Raw genomic sequence first — 16437 nt, 5'->3', positions numbered from 1 at the left:
CTCCTTTTTCTTTTAACTAACCAACAAAAAGTAAAAAATTTCCCAAATCTATGGAAGTGTCTGTTGAAGCTTTCTATTTCGCTTAAAAAATTCCATGCTCAAGCTGATGAGCAGGGCATATCATAGTCAGTTTTGGTGGGAAGGAAATTGGTTGTTAGAGGTTAAATTCACATAATCTACCTGGTTATATTATACTCAGATTTGGTGGGCATATTCATAAGATGAATTCAATAAACTCCATATAACCATTAATGAGATAAAGGATTGGGCAATCCCCCATTGCAGGGGAACATTTGAAGTTGTGGAAAATAGAAAATAAAAGAATTCTCAAAGTTTGTTATCTGTTCACAGGTACACCCATCTTCACTTTAACCTAAAACAAGTACGTTAACGAAATCTATGGCGTTTCTCCTACACAAATTCCTTATTCAAACTCAAATCACGAATTAAGGAAATATAATCAGAAGCTTTGAGTATTACGGATTTAACAGGGTAAGAAGATGAGAAAACTCCCCTACATTATAGCAATGAATTCACTGAAAAAAAGAATTCAGAGAAAATACATAGGAAGTTTAATTTGAAGTTTTTTATCGTTATAAATTTCCAAAGGCTTCTCATGAGGCTTCTAATTCTATTTATTAGAAAAATGAAAAATGAAAAGAGAGGTTGATTCTAATCTTATTTATTACAAAAATAAAAAGAGATTACATGGCTATTTTATAGAAATTAGGTTTTATCAAGAGATTAATCTGTATAATCGTGTAGGGATATGCAGCTAGCTGTTGAATTATACCTGGATCTCTTGGATCTGACTCTATCTGTGTTAATTTCAACTGAATATCAAAAAGTTGCTTCCGTTGCCATGTTCTGTCACGCAAATCAGTTTTCAAGGATAGAGCACCAAACTCTAGGTCTGCTGTACTTGTATTTTGGTTTGCTGCACTTGTATTTTATTGTTGTGTTCTGTCACGCAAATCAGTTTTTAAGATAGAGAACCCCAGTCTGTTGTACTTGTATTTTCATTTGCTGCACTTGTATTGTGTTGTTCTGTTCTTTCACACAAATCAGTTTTCAAGGATCGAGCACATTTGCTGCACTTGTATTGTGTTGTTCTGTTCTTTCACACAAATCAGTTTTCAAGGATCGAGCACTAGACTCTAGGTCTGTTGCACTTGTATTTTGTTGTTGTGTTCTGTCACATAAATCAGTTTTCAAGGATAGAGAACCAGACTCTAAGTTTGTTGCACTCGTATTTTGGTGGATAAGAAATAAGAAATTTTTTGCATCAAAATTTTTAGAATGGTATATTTCCTTTCCATTAAGCATTCAGCTTCCATTCCTCAATATTATTTAATTACCTCTTATTTTGATTTATTCAGGTGAACATTAATCATATATGTAAGTATGTCGGTGAATAAATTCTAATTATTTCAATAGCATAACCCTTTGTGCTGGCTCTTCAAGTAGTTACCCATTAGGAGGTAATGTATCACACTTTATATCTTTGCCTATAACGAGTAAGCTTCTATATGCATCTAAGCATACCTTGGGAAAAAAGTCCTAACGATCCATTTTGCATACCAAACTAGATGCACCCACACAAGTCCATATAACGATTTCTTCTTCATTATGTTTTGACCTAGTCATATTTCTTTGTTGGTGTTAATCATCATATCCAAGTGTCAAATATAAAATTCTAAGCTAAATCCTTCTTGTAATATTCCATCATTCAATAACAATAGATACTTATTTTTCATCATTCTCCCATAAAATAAGGCATTTGCGATAAATAAATATAATATTCATTCTATTGAATTTTCTTTTTACAGAGATCAGAAAACCCATTAAACATGGTTGAAAAATGGACATTATGCATAGAAGTTTCTTGTTATCCCAATTAAGGGAAAGTAGGGATTACTTAGGTGCTATGCAATATTGTGACGAACATAGTCTTCCAAAGGAAAAGGAATGGACCTAGAAGGAAAACAATTAATGAGGGATATTATATCGCATTGATAGAAGGCTTAGGAACAACTAGGGAGTATGGATTCAATGGAATTGTAGTCTTCACCAATTTTGAAATTTTGTGCAACCAAATGAAAGACGTGTGTCAAGTAAAAAAGGAGAGGTTAAAACAACCACATTTTCATGTTTATGCATTTTCATGTGCAATTTTAAATTTTTAATATATATATATATATATATATATATATACACATCCACATGTAATGTACTAGTTATCCATAAGGGCGCAATGCATGGCAAATACCACAAGGGCACAATGGAAGGAGAACAACATGAGGAATTGTATGGAATTTGAAACCTTTTGTAGTTTTGTTTTGATGATTACCTTTTCATTTCATTTTAAAACATTAAAGTTTAATTTTAAAATTATATGCAATTGCACATGTTGTGAGGGTACCGATGATTTTGATGAGAGTATGAGGATGTTGATAGATCATGTATTTCAACTAGATTCTTTTTGATCCAACTTTTTATTTGACATACTTTTTATATTATATTAACTCTTATCATGATATAAATTTTGGACATATTTAAAGTAAAACTCTTTATTATGAATTGATCTCTTTGATACGTATTTTTATTTGACAACGTTTTATTATATATTTACTTTTATAATGATATAAATTTTGAACATGTTTTAAACAGAACTCTTTATTATGATTTAATACATACTAATTTTGGAGATTATGTACATTTTGCATGATTATTCTTATAATTCTGCATTATAAAACATGGTACAATTTTCATGATGCATGGTTTGATGCTTAAAGATTTTACATATATAAGTTCATGAATATGAAGCAATGATAGTAAATTTGCATTTAGTTGGTACATTTTGCATGATGATTTTTATAATGTCAGTTTTATGATTCTTAAGTTTTGCTTAAAGTTGTTTTGTCAAGTTATTTAATGAATAGTAAAATTGCAAATTATAAAACATAGTACATTTTGCATTTGAATGAATCTTGTAATTGTGTAGATGTCTAAAACAATCATAACTTAAAATTGTGTTATAAATTATGGTATACATTTTGCATTTATGAATAGATCATCATATTGTATAGAAGGGCTATAAAGGATGTAGACCTTGGTAGTTAAATTTTAATGTATAAAATTGTTCATGCAAACATTATAAAAAATTGCATTATAAAACATGGTAAAATTTGCATGATGCATGGTTTGATGCTTAAAGGTTTTACTTATTTAAGTTCATGAATATGAAGCAATAAAAGTAAATTTGCATTTACTTGGTACATTTTGCATGATGATCCTTATAATGTTGGTAGATGATTCTTAGGTTTTGTTTAAAGTTGTTTTGTCAAGCTATTTAAAATGAATATTAAAATTACAAATTACAAAACATGGTACCTTTTGCATTTGAATGAATCTTATAATGGTGTAGATATCTAAAACAATCATAACTTAAAATTGCATTATAAAATATTGTATACGTTTTGATTTCATGAATAGATCATCATCTTGTATAGAAGGAATACTATGGATGTCGATTGATAGATAAATTTGAATACAAAGATGTTCATGCAAACATTTTATAAAATTGCATTATAAAACATGGTACAATTTGCATGATGCATGATTTGATGCTTAAAGGTTTTACATATTTAAGTTCATGAATATGTAGCAATGGAAGTAAATTTTCATTTAATTGGTACATTTTCCATAATCATTCTTATAATGTTAGTAGATGATTTTTAGGGTTTTTTAAAGTTGTTTTGTCAAGTTATTTAAAATGAACGGTAAAATTGCAAATTACAACACATGGTACATTTTACATTTGAATGAATCTTATAATTGTGTAGATGTCTAAAAGAATCATAACATAAAATTGCATTATAAAATATGTTATACATTTTGCATTCATGAACAAATCATCATCTTGCATAAAAGAGTTACTATGGATGTAAGTTGATAGTTAAATTTTAATATAAAGTTGTTCATGCAAACATTTAAAAAAATTGCATTATAAAACATGGTACAATTTGCATGATGCATGGTTTGATGCTTAAAGGTTTTACATATTAAGTTCATGAATATGTAGCAATGAAACTAAATTTGTATTTAGTTAGTACATTTTGCATGATCATTTTTATAATTTTAGTAGATGATTCTTAGGTCTTGTTTAAATCTGTTTTGTCAAGTTATCTAATGAATAAATTGCAACTTACAAAACATGGTACATTTTGCATTCATGTATACAAAGGCTATTATGGATGTCGGTTGATAGTTAACTTTTAATATAAAATTGTTCATGCAAGCATATTATAAAATTGCATTATAAAACATGGTACTAAGATAGCAGTGAAAATATTTGAAAAGATAAAATGACAGTCCATAAAAAAGAAAAATGCAATGCAAACATGATAAATGTACAATAAAAAAAAACAAGAAAATTGTGATATGCTACATCCTTACATTATAGTAGTATTTGGGATCTTTGAATTTCTTTTTAACTTAACAATAAAGTTGTGCCATATTAATGAAAACAATTTTGTAATACTTAGTACTAGCTAGAATGAACAACTTAAGAGTGCACAAAAAGAATGGCTAACAATCTACTTAAACTCTAAGTTCTCACAAATTCATACAAGGAGAATATATTGTTGGGAAGTTCAATTAAAAAAATTCTAATGGAGTGCCATCCTCAATGATCCGTTCATGGTTAGCTTTTGACATTCTCCATTTTTAACTTTCAATTTTTTATTTATTGAACTTGTATCAACTTTATGCACATTTCACACACCAAGTGACTATATTGACAACTTATGGCATCGAGTTGATAGTCTTGAAAGTAAACATTATTATCAGTTTGATGAATTTCTTGGTAAAAATAACATTTCAGTATAAAATACCCTCTTTCATATACATAAATGTTATTATCATAGTCTTCCAATAACTTCATCTTTCATTCAGTGCACCACATCGAATACTACTTGACATTTTCTATGTCATTAATGGGTGCAACTACAAGAAAAGCATCTCGTGCATAATAAAATAAGTGTAAATTCATATCATAATTAACAAGAAATTAGTTATCAACATGGACTTGATTTTATTTTTTATTTAGATCTATATTTTAATTATTATCTAGATACTTATACACATTGATTTTAAAAACATAAAACATATATGTATATATATATATATATATATATATATATATATATATATATATATATATACCCTTTGAAAGCAATTGAAATTTTACCTTCTCTGACAAGATCAAAAACTCTATCACCTTCAGATGACACTATAGTCTCCTCTGATTTGATATTTTCAATGCTTGCAACTGGCATTTTCCCTTTTGTATTAAGTTTTGTATGTTGCCAAGATTTTACATACATATTGTTTTCACAAATGTCATGAATTGTGTGTCCTCTATGAAAATAGGACAAAAACAAGATTCTTTTCTTTTGTCAAATGCAAACGCATTTCAGTACTCTTTTGTTTTAATTGAATGCAATTTTCGAGTCCCTTTTACTGTTTGAGCTTCATATGTAATCAATCTATCTACATCTTGGACTCCAATATGCTAAAAAAACCTATAGTAAATTCAAACAAGAATTTAAATATGTTATTTAAAATATAATTTATATATCAAAGATAATCATTGATAAATTATTTAAACTATATAATTTATAAATGTTTAAAATTAGAAAATTAATAAAAATTATCATATATTAAAAATATATACAAGTTAATGTATATATGTACATACCTGTGTACCTCTCTTGATGGGTTAGTCTCATGGCTTAGTGCAACAATGCACCATTGAACCACTTGTTCAACTGAGACAATTCAGTTTGTAGAGTGGTCCATTTGATATCTTCGAAGTGATCGTTTTATACATTCCCCTTCACCATCATGTTCTCCTTTTCCATGACCAGTCTCAAAGAAATTCCAACAATGTTTAATGTTTATTTTCATATGAAAACGACACAACCAAAAGAATGATCATGAAGATTTAAATTCACTTGCACATCTATCTAACCATATGCAATGTTTGAATTTTATTCCATGACCTTTCAATGAGTTATAAATATTATCAAAACAATGTTGAACAAAATGTGTATCAAGTGTACGACCAACGTTGATATAAAAGTGATATTCTTTAATAACATGTCGATCCTCAATGGTGCTTTCTATATGATTAAGATTTTGTTCAGCGTGTCTATATAGAACATGGACAAGCATAGAGACTTGGTCATAATGATAATATTCACTTTGCATTTTATTTTGTGCAACAAATGTGTAATTTTCTATAAAATAAACTATTGACAAAATGGTCCAGGGGTGGAAAATTTTCTCTGGAATTTTTGAATTGTAGGGCCTGCCATCGATCTCTATGAGAATTCTTGGTGTATTTATAAATTTGTGTCTCAAACTTCTTCAAAAACTCTATCATAAAAATTTCTTCTTTTTGTAAATCAATCCTTCTAGCACTTGTACTACTATTACGAATCGATGTATGGATATAATCATATATCTTTTGTTTCAATTTTATGTTGGACAATGATTGATCATTTATATCAATAGGATATTTGTTGTGAAATAAAGTCAAATTTCCATAATGATCACATTTTTAACCAAAACACATTCTTTTTAGTAAACTAATTTATGATTTTCTCTTGCACATAGAATTTGGGATATGAAATCATGGATAGTGGAAGGAGGAGGTGAATTTTTCCAATATGTTTTACCAAAATTAAGGAAGTTATCATAATATAATTGAAATTCCACATGATAACTACAACAACAAGTGTTGTGTATAGTGATAGGTTTAATTGACTTTGACTTTTTTATTATGGTTAGCTATTTTTTTTTAATTATTTTCCATTAATAATTTTTTAAGAATATTTGATTTTAATAAATTAATTTAAATATTATTTTTCAAAAACTAGCCGTTTAATATATCCGTTACTTAATAATATTTGTTAATATCATAATTTAAATGTTTTTTTTCCAAAAATATCCGTTATTTGAAGTTGTGTTCTCTACATTGCTTTCTATTTAAACCGTTGATATGGTCTACCTCTTCATCTGGTCCTAATGATGAACCACACTGGTTGGTTCGAAACGACCAAAAAATTTTGTTATGTGATTTCTACCGAAATACTTTTCGTAAACCATGGTTTTTATTACACAAAATTACTAATTGAGACATTAATTCCACGATTATCTTCTATGAACTTATTGAAATTCTATTTGAGTGGTGTCCAAGATGTGTTTTTGATGTTCTTCATACTAATTTTACTTTATTCTTCACCGCATCAAATCCCTTACTTTTGGTGGAACATTTTTCATCCAATATCCATATATTATTTTTAGGCCGATAGGCCTTCCTTTGAAAGGGACTTTCGTCGTCCTTTTCTTTCTGATGTTGACACCTGGCATCTATGCCGTTCAGCGAATTCAGCGTCTTCTTCAATTACTTGTCATGCTGTCCGTTTTCTGCTCTGCCTGTTTTGCGTTCGGAGATTTGTTCGCGGTTTTCTCCGCCTGCCTGTTCTGCGTTCGGAGATTTGTTCGCGATTTTCTCCGCCTACCACTGCCGTCGGAGACAACTCTGTATGTCTCAGCTTCGATTTTTCTGCTTTGAAGAGGGTTACTGATGACAGCGGTTTTATTAGCGATGGTAACGACTTCCAGTTATTTTTGTAGACTCTCACGCGGCTTCAAACATTGATTTGAACTTATAATTTCAGTGGAAGACTACCATCGATCTGGAAGACTCGTGGATTTCGAATCAACAGGTTAGGGCTATATCGTGTTCATCTGTTATATGTCTTGATTTTGTGTATTAAAATGGAAGATTTTGTGTATTAAAATGGAAGAAGTTGAGTATTTTTCTGAATTATGAGCTGGAAAAAGAAGGGTTCAGTTTTTTGCGCATTGAAATGTCCGAAGGCCTTACCATTTGCAAATGGGGTTGCAGTGTTTTTCTTTGAGGGAATCAGACCTTTGATTTGCTCCATTCCCCTCTTCTTTGGCATTTGATAATTACTCTCAATTTATTTTTGCAATTTCATTTTCTCATCATTGTTGTGTTCTTTGCAGGTTGAGGAATTCTTACCAGTGGATTTAACAATATTTGCACCTTCATCTTTGAGAGTTCTAAAAACCCTGCATCTGTAATTTAGCTCTTTTATAATTCTTCTACATAGAGTCGTTTATAACTTTGAAGCATTGATCATTGATGAAGCCCTAGACATTTTGTTGCAGATTTTTTATGCTCGATATGTTGGAGAGCTTACAGAAATCTCTTAATGTTATAAGGAGGGTTTACAAAGTCCCTCTTACTTTGTCGTTTAAGACTTCCTTTTGATCTTGTTTCCATGAACAACTATATATATCTGTGAAAAGCAAAAGCAAACCTCTAAGGTCCCGGAAGAGGGTAGACTTCGATTTTTCTGCTTTGAAGAGGGTTACTGATGACAGAGGTTTTATTAGCGATGGTAACGAGTTTCAGTTATTTTTGTAGACTCTCACGCGTCTTCTGTTTCTCTTCTATTGTTTTGGAGCATTTTTTACAACAATAGAATTTATGTTTTCAATGTAATCTCTGTGCTGCCTACAATAAGGACATCCCTATAGCTGTTACTGATATGCACGATTGTGGCGTTGATGCGAAGATCAACATGAATTTCGGTATGTTTTCTGGTTGTTTTTAATGCTTGTTTGTCTCATCTTCCATGAACATCATTGACATGGCAAAGGTGGTTAGACTAAATTTGGGCATTATTCAAGTAGAAAAGTAGTTGTTGGCAATTTTGGCATGAACAAAAAAGGTGTAGTTTTTGCCTGCCGTTGTGGATTTAAGAGACCATTTGGGTCATGGCCTCTTCTTTCAGCTTCATACTTATATTCAGCAGTATTGCAGGCCTCCTACTTGCAGTAAAAAATGGATATGCCTACTCTACTTTAGACGAAAATATGGATATGCCTACTCTACTTTAGACGAAAATATGGATATGCCTAATACCAATGTTAATGATGAGGACATAAGAGGAAACGTTATGGAAACTGTGTCAAGCGTTGAAGATACTCCACATGGAGAAATAGCTGCAGAGATGATTGACAGTGTCCCCTCAATCTCGAAACAAGTGCAACGACATGTGATCTGTTCATAGGGACATGGGTTCGAGATGACTCCTATCAAGTCACAACGCAAAAAATTCCTTAATTTCAAAAATAAAAGTCACATATTCAATTAACATTTTATAAGACAAGGCATATGTAAAAGAATTAGAACTCTGTTCAGTGCATAGCAGGTAGAAGACTAGCTAGAGGTCACTGTTCAAACAGAAACAAATTGGAATGCATAATGGTATTATGCACATTAATATGGCATGTCAATGTTATTAAAATAAAGGTTAATAATGACAGTCCTTGCTAGATATACAATTGTAGTTTACATTGTTGTGGAACTGAATTTGAATAATGAAATTTAAACTAAGCTAAATGATCATCCGGAAACAGTTAAATGGATGAACTTGTGGCTATCCCTATAAAAACCTAGAACATTAGAGAGAAGATATAATACTGAACGCAGAGCAGCATATACATAAAACATTATAACTATGGGTAGGCAAAACAAGATGATTATTATCAGCCACAGAAGTTATTCAAAGATTCTAGCTTGCATTGGGCACCTCGAATTAAAATCTGAAATTAGAACTCTTGACATCATCTAATGTAAGTCATTTAGCTCAAGTTCAGTCACCATGAAGTTCAGCGAAAATTTCAGTCAAAAGACCTGTAATAGAAGATAGGGTGCTGAAAAAACTCTTTAGAAAGGATTCAGCGTTAAATTGGAGAAATAATATGATCCAAAATATTTCAAATACAATAACATAAATTTGAAAAGCTTTGTAATCAATTTTTTTTTAAAACATATATAATAAAATTCATATATTACAGACAACATTAACCATATATTCTAAAAAGGCCATATTGTGTTCAAAATTTAGAAACATGTTTTAAGTGTGGAGGCTTGAAATTAGAAGACTTTCAAATTTCAAGATTGAAATTGGCAGAGGGCATTTACTAAAGCATGTGATCGTTATGTTCCTGCCATATTGTGTTCAAAATTAGAAACATGTTTGAAGTGTGGAGGCTTGAAATTAGAAGACTTTCAAATTTCAAGATTGAAATTGGCAGAGGGCATTTACTAAAGCATGTGATCGTTATGTTCCTGAAAAATAGATAGTCCCTATATGGGGCAGCATACAGTTTCATTGTCTTTCTATATTTTCTAGAAACGACAGCCAACATTCAGGCCATGGAGATAAAAAGCCATAACATTCCCATCGTTTCTACAATAATATATGACCTGAAACAACAAATTTGTTTAGCAAGTCCTCACAGCCTAGCTACATTTGGTGCCTTAAAGTTTGGCAACACTGCAGTGCTCATATGCACACCTGACACTAACATTCAGGTTCAATGAAAAACAGTTCACGTCAGTAGCAAAATAAGTCAATAGCTTGCAACATACCTTTCCTTTCCACATGCAAGGGTGAATTTTCTTGTGGATTACAAACAATTAAGGATGACATGTAGTTGCAGCTTGTAATCATTTCCTAGTAGACTAATTTGCAAGGGCCACGTGCAACATTAAGCAGAAATAACTATTGAAATAAAAACATTACCCACCTAACCCATTCAACTTCAATGAAAACCAGTACACATAAGTAAAATAAGCCAATAACTTGCATCATACCTTTCCACAGGCAGCTAGTAATTATTTTATAGAGGACTAATTTACAAGACCCAAAAGCAACATTAAGCACAATTAACTATTGAAATAATATAGCACACTGACTTGTTAAAATGGACTTGTTGAATTGGGATTAATTTGTATACATACATCGACCAGCCCACATAGACCAACGACCTCAAATGCCTTCACTGAGCCTTTAATTCTTTAAATGGAACACTAAGGCATTCTAGCAACTCCGACTACTGTTTTTGGCTACTACTTGTCTCGTATGGCAAGTGTTGAGGTTTCCCTTGTTATAAACTAGAAAAGAAATTAGATATCCCAAATGATTGAGCCCAGATTAAACTCAGGTATGTCCTGCCACTTATTCTGAAGCTAAATATTATCCATGAATATAGTAACTACCCAGAGCTCAGGAGCTAGGAAATTTCTGTGGATAACTAGAGGGTGTACTTGTGAATGCAACTGCAGAATTTTGTGAAAGGTTCACTTGTTTGTAGATTGTAGAAATTTGATGGACAACATATCAATTTTAGTTGAAGAGAGTTTCATTGTAAAACATCTAAATAAAAGTAATTGCACAATGATCCAGTGCAAGAAAACAAAGTTTTCCACAAACCAATTAACTCTTCTAGAAGAATTCAAAAATTCCAATTTAATAATCCTATCGGCCTCTCTTTGTACCTTTTGGGACAATTGCTAGTTTTAACATTTTTTCCAAGTTAATCTTTGTATGCTTTCCTACAAATAACTATCCAACAAGAAAGCTCATCATTTACATCTATTTACAATCGAAATTTCCTACGTTTGTGCAATTTTTTTCGTGAGTTCCCTAATGCTTTTCTCATAAATTTTACCAAATATTTTTTTTTAGTACCTGATGAAATCACTGCCATTTGTATTGCTTTACATGCATCTATATCACTTTTCTTTCTAGATCTTACACTTGATTTTAGAGAACTATTTATATTTTGAATCACATTTTCTTTCACCTTTTTATCTTTCATTGATTTTTGAATACCCAATAGTGTTGTAGCTTCTTTCAATTTCCTTGATGGTAAGAAACCTTTTAAAATTTGAGCTTGAACTGTCACATTTTCATATTTGAAAAAATTATCAATAATATACTTAACATGATATCGTATAACATGCTTAGATTTTTTATCTCCATATGTGCCAGTGTCAACATTTTCTAACATCTCATCATCAATATTGATTTTATTTGAATATATGATAATTTAATGTAAATAATTAAATTAAAAAATAGAGTTTCATTGAAATTTAAACTAATAAATATGTACAATTTCAATAATACATTTTATATATATATATATATATATATAATGGTGATTCAACTTCTTCACTTGAATATCTGTCAACATCTTCAATATCATCAATCATTAGTTCATTATCTTTTTCACTTTGTCTTTGAGCATTTTCAATCTCATAATCAATGTTGTGAGGAAAATATCTCTCTCTTTACATTGCAAAATATTTTTCAAATGAGTTTATCAAATAAAATTTAAATTTCACAATACACTATTAAATTTTAAATATCATTTATAATATTTACATTTACATATCTACTTTAACTTCTGGTTGAGATGTATTTTCCCTTTCAATATTTAATCGGTCTTCCTTCTTTCTTTTGTAATAATTTCTCGAATATTTTCTAAGAGCCTCAATGTTTCTTTTTTGATCATATTTTCTCTTACAATTTTTTGGATTCTTATGATAATTCAACCTATGTAAATTTTTAAAATCAAACCCAAAAACGTTGATTTTAAAATCCAGCAAAAAAACTCATTTTCAAAATCCACCAAAAATGCCTCACTTTCTAAGTTCAGCGCAAAACACTTACTTAAAAAATTTACTCGGAAAAACCCACTTCTAAAATCCAACTCAAAATACTTACTTTCAAAATTCATCCCAAAAGTTCACTTTAAAAATCCAGCGTTTTCTTTTGTCCAAAAATTAGATGTAAAGAATTTTGCAATTCAAAAGCTCCACATGAGGAATGTGAGTGCATAAGTAACCTCTCGTCTAAGTTTATTTATAGCGTTTCACTGAAACAGATTTATAGGAGGGCCGCACTGTTTTCATTTTGTGGCCGATGGAAAATATGGATAAGTTTTTGGTGGAACTTTTAAAAAATTTCCGTAGAAAAAATTTTCGTTTATTTTAACCTTGTCTGCGACAAACAAAACTTCAGCCAAATTATTATTTTTTATTTTTATTTTCCCTGAAAACCTACAACTCTATAACAACTTGGCTTTGATCAGATTTTTCCAAGTTTGGAATGATTAAAATCCATCAAATATCATGAATTTACTTTAGAATCAATACCAACATTTGCAGAATTGAATCTACTTTCAGTGTATATAAATTTTGTGGAATTTCATAATACTTGTTAATTTTAATTATTTTTTTAATAAAATGTGTGTACAAAATTTGTGAAGGTTATTATGATTTAGTGAAATCAAAATTTTGTATATTCCAAAATACATTGTAAAAAAAAATGAAAAATTTATGGTGCATTACACTATTGAATATGAAATATGTTGAGAAACATGACACTATGTTATACATCTTGAAAATCAGCAGATTTTTCATATTGATTCAAATAAAAAAAATTCTAGTTAACAAAGAATACACTAGTGCCAAAAAACATGACTTTTTATGAATCTCTTGATTTTTAAAGAGCGCACAGTCAAACAATTTGTAAGTTGACATATCAAATGTAAATAAAAAAATTCTAAAAAATAAGAAATAAAAAACTAATAAAATTTCTGATAAGTTTTTTAACTATAAAATGAAATTCTAAACAAAAAAATTCCTTTGACTTGCCGAAAATTAAAAAAATTCTAAAAATGATATTTTTTTCCAAAAAAAACAAAAAATTGTAACCCAACTTCCAAACTCTAATTCAATTAAAACACTACCAAAATATCTTCTAAAACAGTTGAGAATCCATGATCTGAAAAATTTGATTAGTGATCCATGACAATGATGAAGTTGAGAATTTAAGCGATGTGACCAACATCGAAGCCGAAGTTATGCCACGACTTCTAAGACCACTTCCATGGTATGTTCAACATGTTTAAAGTATTTCCCATCGGACTATGCCGTCATATTTGTGAAGATAAAACATATGAATCATGACCGTACGCTAGATTGGATTTACCTATGTTGCTTATTTGATCAAATCTAATTTAGTAATTGTAAATTGAGTACTCGAAAAATTAAGGAACCGGTATGCTCTAAGTTATAAAAGATTCTTACTCAATTATGTGATTATAATGTAACTTAACCATAAGAGAACATTATGGGAAGATCAAACTATAGAGATGCTCGACTTTTTAATTCGGAAATTTTAGATAGAGTGCATTTTGATTATGATCTTTTTTTTTAATATGATATAGAGTTGTTTGTTTTGAAGAGCAAAAACGCATTAAGAAAAATGTATGTATTATAATTTCGTGTTAATCCAGACATGGCATTTTCATCTACCATCCTTTTCACGTAAATGTTTATATAAATTTAGCAGTTAAGTATGGAGGATGCGTCACTTGTTTTGGGCACTTGGATGTAAAATTTGCTTCCCAACTACCAACATTTTCACTTGTGGACACATTCACATCCTACTTCTCATTTAACATGGAGAAATTTTGTGGTGAGAAATCCAAATTTAACGTTCACTGCATCACGGTACAGGGCATCTCAAACTGCACAATTAGTTGTTCCAGGTCCATTGGAATCAAACTTATGGGGTATCTTTTGAACATAAGTAACTCTCTTATGAAAGTAGGAGTTGAAAAGGTTAAAAAGGGAAAATTCAAAAGGAACTCCATTATAGTTCTCGCGCTTGGGGGAATGACGATAGTGGTGGGAGTAGACATGTGATATTTCATGTAGAAATTCAAGTTGGATTAATTCCACGCATTCCTTTCCATCTCAAAACATGGCAAGGGCTAACAATTTTGAATTACGGATCACCTCATGACAACAATGTCTTGCAACTAAGCAAGGCAAGTGTTTTCGTTAATCTCTTATCCGGAACTCGTTCATATTTCATATTTTTCAATAAGAAAAAATTGTTTGTTTTAATATTATGGATAAAACAGTTCATTTTTATGATGGACATATTGTCCTCATGAACCTTGAGAAAACTTCACAGCATGACTACATTGAGAAGAAGCTTCTCCACTTACATCTATTTGAACTATTACCTAATAGTTACAACATAATGATACTATTTACTCTCAACCATTTTTGTAATTTACACGGAGTCTAATATATGGATCAGAGCATTTTCATTTCTATAGATCACGGACTTTATGTAGTCTTTTCTTATATGATTTCCATACAAAATTTATACAAAACTTAAAACAAAAAGAAACAGGAATTTTATATGGACTTATCTGCAATGAATTTTTGCCTTTTTGAGTTCTCTTCAGTGATCTATCCCGACACTTTTAGATTTTCTACTTCTGTCTCTTCTATTCCGGTTTTTATCATGATGTGCATGCCTTTTTCTGTGCCGTGTAGTCCCTTTTTCACTAATTCATCTACAGATTTGTTATGTGCCTTGCTGATGTGCTCAATGGATGAATTCTTGAAGGAACTTCACATAATTTTTATACGTCTTAGCCAACCTTGTAGGGAAGTTTGATGAATGTTGTTATTCCCTTTAACATGGTCTATTATACATTTGGAATCCCCAAAAATTTGTACTTGAGGGATATCCAAGAACTTGATAAACCATAATAGAGCCCATAAAGCAACATCTTCTGCTTTCATACTTGTTCCTTCTCCCACATACCAGTGAATCCGGAATTCCTGCTCTTCTGTCAATTTTAAGCAAAAGCCACTCCCACATCTTACTCCTTAAGCTGCTCCATCAAAAAACCCCACTGGATAGTTGGAGAATTGAACTCTCCTCTTCTCTGTCTTCTTATTTTTATTTTTCTTGGTGGTCTCATTCTGATCTAATACCATTCATTGTTCTATGGATTCATAGACTAAGTTCCCCCCCTCCGCTGAGACCAAAAATCAGATGATTCCGAGCTTTCCAGATTTCCCAAAAAATGACCAAAGCTAACAATCTCCTACTTTTACTCTGAGTGCTCCACCACTTTAAACGCTCCTCAATCATATTAAACTGAGTGAATGGAATCTACCTCTTGTTTGTGAAATGTTTTCAAATGTTAACAGATCTATGACAATGTAAAAATAAGTGCTCATTGTCCTCAGAATTATTTCTACATTGATAGCATATCCCAGGGCCATAGTGGTTCTTCTTTTGTAAGTTTTCCCATGTCAAATTTTTGTTCTGCCATGTTAGCCAGAGGAATATTACAATTTTAATTGGAATGTTTATTTTCCAAAAACTGTGAAACCAACAATATTCAACATTCTGAATTTCCTTCATGCAAATTTTGAGGTAACAGTCTGCCACCTCTACTTCTCCTGAAATCTTCTTCTTTCTAGCCCATGTCATACAATCCCCTTTGTTGTCATAACTTATCCCTGCCTCCTTTAATGTTTTTACCAGCTGTAACCAATCATGTTTATACTGATCAACGAGATTCAGTTGGGAGAAGTCGCGCCATATTGGAATATTTCCATTCCAATCACTGATCAGCTGACTTAGGACATAAATGCCTCTTCTA

General features: G+C 30.8%; 1 long non-coding RNA gene across 1 annotated transcript; it reads left to right on the top strand.

The window, feature by feature from the left end:
• Positions 1-7427: 7427 nt before the first annotated feature.
• On the top strand, positions 7428-8682 carry LOC149227556 (uncharacterized). Its single transcript, XR_016247148.1, has 2 exons — positions 7428-7796; positions 8101-8682. It is a non-coding gene; the product is annotated as an uncharacterized LOC149227556 (long non-coding RNA).
• The last annotated feature ends 7755 nt before the right edge of the window (positions 8683-16437 follow it).

Source organism: Pinus tabuliformis, chromosome J (assembly GCF_031772625.1).
Source record: "Pinus tabuliformis cultivar Carrire ecotype Pingquan chromosome J, CPIR1, whole genome shotgun sequence".
NCBI lineage: Eukaryota > Viridiplantae > Streptophyta > Pinopsida > Pinales > Pinaceae > Pinus > Pinus tabuliformis.
The sequence above is the reverse complement of the archived record's forward strand: the minus strand, read 5'-3'. Positions and strand labels throughout refer to the sequence as shown.